Source organism: Alosa alosa, chromosome 18 (genome assembly GCF_017589495.1).
Source record: "Alosa alosa isolate M-15738 ecotype Scorff River chromosome 18, AALO_Geno_1.1, whole genome shotgun sequence".
Lineage (NCBI taxonomy): Eukaryota > Metazoa > Chordata > Actinopteri > Clupeiformes > Clupeidae > Alosa > Alosa alosa.
The window spans coordinates 3,650,744-3,658,018 of NC_063206.1; the positions used below are offsets into that span (position 1 = coordinate 3,650,744).

At 42.8% G+C, this 7,275-nt stretch overlaps 1 protein-coding gene across 2 annotated transcripts in view; it reads left to right on the forward strand.

Annotated features, from left to right (window-relative positions):
- The window catches only part of sorcs3b (sortilin related VPS10 domain containing receptor 3b), a 48,054-nt gene extending 42,046 nt beyond the window's left edge, over nucleotides 1-6,008 (forward strand). For both annotated transcript variants that reach the window (XM_048270466.1, XM_048270467.1), the window contains 2 exons: nucleotides 2,372-2,571; nucleotides 4,970-6,008. The gene's annotated coding sequence lies outside the window, so the exon portion shown is untranslated. The remainder of the gene's footprint in view (nucleotides 1-2,371; nucleotides 2,572-4,969) is intronic.
- The last annotated feature ends 1,267 nt before the right edge of the window (nucleotides 6,009-7,275 follow it).

The following is a 7,275-nucleotide window of genomic DNA, read 5'->3' on the forward strand; positions in this document are numbered from 1 at the left end:
TCATGTCATGACAATGCTACGTTTTCATATTTTATAGTCTATGTATATATAAACTTTATTACAGGCTCTAGGCCCAACAGCAAGACATACAACAACAACAACAACAACAAAGGAATAGATACATAAACACATGCAAACATACTCTGACGTACCCATAATGGGGCTGCATACAGTACATAGGGGTGCAGTATGCACGGAACAAGCTCACTTTCACATCCTCAGAACAGTGATGGAATTTCCGGACTAACATGTATGCTTGGACATACAACATTCGTCTCTGCCTATACATATCAGCATCATCTTCCATCTTATCAGTGATGATGTGCCCAAGATATTTCGTACAGTTAGATACACAGAGGGATTGCCCTGACAGGTAAGACATTGGAAAGTGCAGCTTCTGATCCTCTTTGGTCCTACATATCAATACAACACTCTTTTTTGCATTGTACTGTACATCAAACCACCCCATACTCAGATAATATATCCAACAGCTGCTGGAACCAAACAGTGCTGGGGGACATAATAGCCAAATCGTCTGCGTACATCAGATGGTTTAACAGAGTGTTCCATATCAGACAACCTGTCTTACACTTCCCCAACTGCTTTGACAGGTTGTCCATGTATAGGTTGAACAGGGCTGGAGACAGAAGCACCCCCTGCTGTACACCATTGCCTACAATAAAAGGTTGAGGATAGGCTGTTTCCCCATTTAACTTGCATCTGTTGTTTGGCATACCAGTAAACCAGGATACGTATGATGCATCCAGGCACACCCCTAAGCATAAGTTTAGTAAAAAATCTTATGGTGATTTACCCTGTCAAATGCCTTGGAAGCATCAATAAACCCTAGAAACATTGTAGAGCCCTGACTTCTCTAAGATTCAACAGCTTCTTTCAAGGCATAGATACATAGATCTGTGCTGTGCTTAGACTTAAAACCAAATTGATTTTCTGTGGTGTAAATGAACTCACTCAGTCTATCTAGGAGCATCTTTTCTAACACTTTTGAAAGAATGCTGGCTAATGCGATGGGTCTGTAGTTGTCCAAACTCCCTATTTTACCTGCCTTGTCCTTAATGACTGGCACTAATGTGACTGTCAACATGGTGTCTGGCAGTATACCATGTGTCATCAGCCCTGTGAGGCAAATGGACAGTAGAGCTGCTACTCTGGGGCTGGCTAACTTAAGATGCTCCGCAGTGATGTTATCCTTGCCGCTAGCTTTGTTATCAGCTAGTTGCTCTATAGCATGATAAACCTCATTGGGAGTAAAATGATTTACTTCCTCATTTAACTTGCCCACACAATAGGGCTCACTTTTGATACAATTAAACAGAGCTGCGTAGTGTTGCCTCCACCGCTCTGCTATGGACCCTTTCAAGAGAGTTCCATTAACAGCATCATAGTTGGCCCCACAAGGCTTCCGTTTTAACATTCCATATGTTATCTTAATGCAGAGGAAGTAGATTGGGGCCCAAATAGAACGTTCAAGCATTGTTTTTGTTTTTATTGTTGAAAGGGTCCATATTGTCTGCACCAGATACCCCTTCAATGTGGCAGCACTGCTTTGGCCCTATTTGTAGCTTTGACCTCTTTCCAGAACTCAGTGACATTGTTACCAAGCAAGTTTTCAGCCATAGAATGAGCTCTTAAGGCTTGCTCATGCTTCCCAACAAAGCGCACTGCATATTTATGTCTGGCATTGGTAAGTTTCTTGTGCTCTAAGTCTGGACCATGCCTGGGTCTACCAGCTATAACCCAGGCTCTATGAGCCATCTTAGCAGCTTCTTGATAGTTTCCATGCACACCATATTCCGGTTTTATTCAGAATAATACCAATATTCAGATTGCACATGAGTCAATAAATATAGGCTAGTTGTCACACAAGTTTTTATTTATTGTTGTAGGCTAATATTGAATGATTTCACAAATAAAGCCGTGAAAAAATTGTACGCACAGTGCGTACAGGATTACGCCCGCCGGCGCCACTGCTGCCAGCTCCAGCTATGTTGGACAAAGCGTCGAAATAAACATTGCCGTGCAAAGACGCACCTCCATTCGAACGTACCATGGCTATAATGGATGATTGATGTCATCTCCAAAAAGACAGATATTCTCCTTCAGAATTAGAATAGGTTAACAGATCCATGACTTCATCACAAGTGAACGTTTTATTCACTATTTGGTGTAACTCCTGCGGTATCCTGCATCTCTAAGGTCCTAACTCCTGCGGGGTTCCTTGTGTCTAGCGTCCTAACTCCGGTGGGATCCTGCATCTCTAAGGTCCTAACTCCTGTGGGGTTCCTCGTATCTAAGGTCCTAAGTCTAGCGTCCTAACTTCTCCCTCATGTTGCCTGTTTGCCACCCGCAGGAGCCTGCCCTGGATCCAGGTCCAGTCAGACGAGCCGCAGCAGAAGGGATCAGACGAGATGGACGGGGGCAGGCAGAGTGTGAGCTCGGCCAAAGTCTCCACAGAGTCCTCCAGTCCAAGGACCAGCTTGAATCACAGCTCACCCATCAGAGCTCTGGAGTGTGGCCTGCATCCATCTGCTGACCTCAAGACCACTCATGGTAAATGCCGCCATCTTAAATAACTAGCTCCACTAGCCCCCATAAGCAGCTAACTCAACTAGCTCACATAAGTTACCGACTCCAGCAGGTGACACTAGTAGCTAAGTCTACCATCCATTTAGGGGGCAGCCGTGGCCTACAGGTTAGTGCTTCGGACTTGTAACCGGAGGGTTGCCGGTTCTAACCCCGACCAGCAGGAACGGCTGAAGTGCCCTTGAGCAAGACACCTAACCCCTCACTGCTCCCCGAGCGCCGCTGTGGCAGGCAGCTCACTGCGCCGGGATTAGTGTGTGCTTCACCCCACTGTGTGTTCACTGTGTGCTGTGTGTGTTTCACTAATTCACGGATTGGGATAAATGCAGAGGCCAAATTTCCCTTACGGAATCAAAAGAGTATATATACTTATACTTACTTATACATCCCGTATCAACTTGACAGCTGACCACAATAGCTCACACAAACAAGTAATTACAGTAGGTGGCAGAGGCAGCTGTATGAATAATGCACTAGCACTCCCTTAAAGGTGTAGGTTTTTGAACATTCTAAGTTCCGCAACAATTGAAGGTTCTAAAATTCTATGTTGAATTCAATGAACCCAGATATTCTTTAGAATGTTCATTTCTCAACATTCCCGTCACACCGGTGTGACGGTACTCCTTTAAGGGTTAACCCAGCTCTGAAAAAAACACAGGTAAAATATGACCAAACCAGAAAGGCTCGGGTGCATAGACATCCATGAAGGCCACATAGGTCTTGTATGTGAAACTCGTTCTATTTTGTTCTGTCTAGAATTTACCTTGAGCAGCCTACATAAGACAATTTGAACTGTTGTTGTGGATTATAGAGAGACAAACTCTCCTCAGTTGATTCAGTATGTTGGCAGTGAAATTATTGCATAGATCAAAAGAGGCCCATTTCGAATATAAATAATGAGATCACCAGAGCACATAGATATTTGGATTGCTTAGTTTATTGTTGAAAAGGTGAAGAAAGTACTACCATTTTGATGTAAGGATACGTCAGCAGAATACAGATGTAGGATTACGTCTTCATTAGTTACTGAAAGACATTGTGAATTTGAGCAAAGATTTATTCTTCAGCTGGGGAAAATACCTGCAGTTTTAGGTAAGCCAAAGTAATTCTTACAGTAACTGAATAACTTTACCTGGTTAAGGTCAGCGTTGTAAAAACTCCCACAGTGTTAGTGTTCTAAGACTAATCGTTTTGATCTATCCAAGTTCATTGTCAAAATAGACCCGTCGTCAGGGTAACTCACTTACTCAAAGGAAATGGACGTCAACTTTGTCCAATCTCATTCATCTAGAACTCTGCACTTGCTCTGAGCTTCCCACCATTGCAACACTGTGTATGAACATGCCTTTCCCAGTTAAAACCAAGTGGGAAAGCAAACGTTCGGAAAGCGTACCCTATATAGGAGGCTCTGAGGCTTGGAGTTGGCATTCCATGCATCCCTCAATCCATCCCCCGTTCATTTTGGCGTCAATCTGACATCAAATAACTTTAAATCTGAAGCGTTTTAAACGAGAGCTCCGGCCAGTTTTAACACAGAGCTCAGTTGATCATGTTCACGGAATTTGCCTCCTTCATCAGTCAGTCAGGTTATATATGGTTATACATGCTATAGATGGCTATGTTGATAGGTGGTTATAGATGTTAATAGGTGGTTATAGCTGGTTAATAAATGTTTCTAAATGGCTTTTACAAACGGAAGTTGGGGAGGAGCGTGACGGAATTTGCCACGCCTCCTTCATCAGTCAGTCAGGTTATTTATTCGCAGTCCACCTGCCGAAGTTGCAGCATCAGCGTTACTCCGCTCGCAACCCACCACCTCCTCTCACGCCTCCCGTCTTCCATAGTTAAAGAATAAAGGGGTGTATGGCGGAATCCTGCCCGACTCCTGCCTGCACAGTCGACTCTGGCATGATTCCGCGAAGCACTTCAGGACCCTGGCCAGAGACTTCGCCAAACATGCTCTTCTGTTATGCTTTTATGGGTTTATGCAAATTCTGGAATGTGAACTAGTGAGATGACGGTATCAACATGGAAGTTCCAAATGAGAGCTGCCGCTGCACGCTACTGAATGGAATACGGAGGACCAAAGATGACAGGAGAAATAAATGCAGAAACCAAAAGCTGCACTCGAACTCGGAGCACTCAGCACATTATCATTTTTTTTAGCGAGGCTACCAGGCGACTTACTTTGTTTCAGTCCGTTGCCCGTGTTTGTCACTCAACTGACACTGAGGATGCGCAGTACATCAGTTCACCAACAGGAAATTAAATTAAAATTGGCTTCACTTGTCGCTATTGAAGTCCTATGGAGTGGCTCTGTCCATTCCTTTTACTGTCTATGGTTAAAACAGTCTTCTATCCGCAGGTGCGGTCAGAGCTGCTGCTGGCAAGACACAACACCACCTCCCCAACTGTACCACTGTCTGACACACCACCATGTCCCCAACCACACCACTGACACACAACACTTCACCTCCCCAATCAAACCACTGACACACAACACATCATCTCCTCAACCACACCACTGACACATCACCTCCCCAACCACACAACTGACACATCATCTCCCCAACACACCACTGACACACGACACATCATCTTCCCAACCACTGACACATCATCTCCCCAACCACACCACTGATACATGACAATTATCTCCCCAACCACACCACCATGTCCCCAACCACACCACTGACACAAAGCCACACCAACCTCTGACAATATGATGCTGCCCAGCGTGACGCGCCTCCTCTCTCCTCTCAGAGGTGGCTATGCAGGCTCTCAGAGAGGAGGACCGTGGGGGCTATGCAGGCTCCCAGTGAGGAGGACCGTGGGGGCCAGAGAGGACCATGGTGGTCAGGCATATTGGTATGAACTTCTGGAAAACCTCGTTGGTTGAGTGTGCATCAGCTTTATCGGAGTAGTGAAGACACTCAGTGACAGACATTTAAGGGCAAATTTATGGAAATCTTTTGCTCGTCATAAATATGGCCAAATTTGCTTGAGTTTTGAATTTAAATTTTGAGTATTATGTGCATGCATAAGACTTGTATCTTAAATGTATGTATTATGTGGTGTGCTAATCACTAAGCCTGCCCGGCGAGAGATGGAGTTTCAGACCCTTTTAGGAAATGTAAAGACCACCTCTGTTTAAATAACGCAACTATAGCCTCTTTTAGTAATCCTCATCTTTGTTTAGAGTAGTCCTTTTATAACTTATGTCAATGTAGTCCTTCTAATCTTCTACGTAGATAATGCAACCATAGTCTCTATCTTTAACTGTCTTTGGCAAATACAATTATTATCTCTCTTTAAGAGATGTAAATATATTCTCTTTAGGAGATACAGGAACTGCAACACTTGCCCTGCTTCATGTTGTCTGTATTTTGATAATAAACAATTCATCTGTGAATTCAGTGGAGATCGGATGGGTTGTGTTACTGACCATGGAGAGTTGTTAATTTAATTTACTGAAAGCAAGCAATTATTATTATATAATGTATATAAATCATTATTATTTAATATATATAAATATTTGAGAGGGAGTGCTGTAAATGAAGGAGGGTGTAATATGTAAAAGAATATGTGTGTTTCTTTCTTCTTCTCTTACCTCTCTTTAAAATGCTATAACAGGTTGAATCCATTTGTGTCTTTAAAATGCCATAACAGGTTGAATCCATGTGTGTCTTTAAAATGCCATAACAGGTTGAATCCATTTGTGTCTTTAGAATGCTATAACAGGTTGAATCCATTTGTGTCTTGTTCTAATCACAGTGTGTTGATTCCATTTGTGTCTTGTTCTAATCCCAGTGTGTTGATTCCATTTGTGTCTTGTTCTAATCACAGTGTGTTGATTCCATTTGTGTCTTGTTCTAATCCCAGTGTGTTGATTCCATTTGTGTCTTGTTCTAATCCCAGTGTGTTGATTCCATTTGTGTTCTGTCTTGTTCTAATCACAGTGTGTTGATTCCATTTGTGTCTTGTTCTAATCACAGTGTGTTGATTCCATGTGTGTCTTGTTCTAATCCCAGTGTGTTGATTCCATTTGTGTCTTGTTCTAATCACAGTGTGTTGATTCCATTTGTGTCTTGTTCTAATCACAGTGTGTTGATTCCATTTGTGTCTTGTTCTAATCCCAGTGTGTTGATTCCATTTGTGTTCTGTCTTGTTCTAATCACAGTGTGTTGATTCCATTTGTGTCTTGTTCTAATCACAGTGTGTTGATTCGCATTCGGTTCTGTCTTGTTCTAATCACAGTGTGTTGATTCCATTTGTGTCTTGTTCTAATCCCAGTGTGTTGATTGGCATTCGGTTCTGTCTTGTTCTAATCCCAGTGTGTTGATTCCATTTGTGTCTTGTTCTAATCACAGTGTGTTGATTCCATTTGTGTCTTGTTCTAATCACAGTGTGTTGATTCCATTTGTGTCTTGTTCTAATCCCAGTGTGTTGATTCCATTTGTGTTCTGTCTTGTTCTAATCACAGTGTGTTGATTCCATTTGTGTCTTGTTCTAATCACAGTGTGTTGATTCGCATTCGGTTCTGTCTTGTTCTAATCACAGTGTGTTGATTCCATTTGTGTCTTGTTCTAATCCCAGTGTGTTGATTGGCATTCGGTTCTGTCTTGTTCTAATCACAGTGTGTTGATTCCATTTGTGTCTTGTTCTAATCCC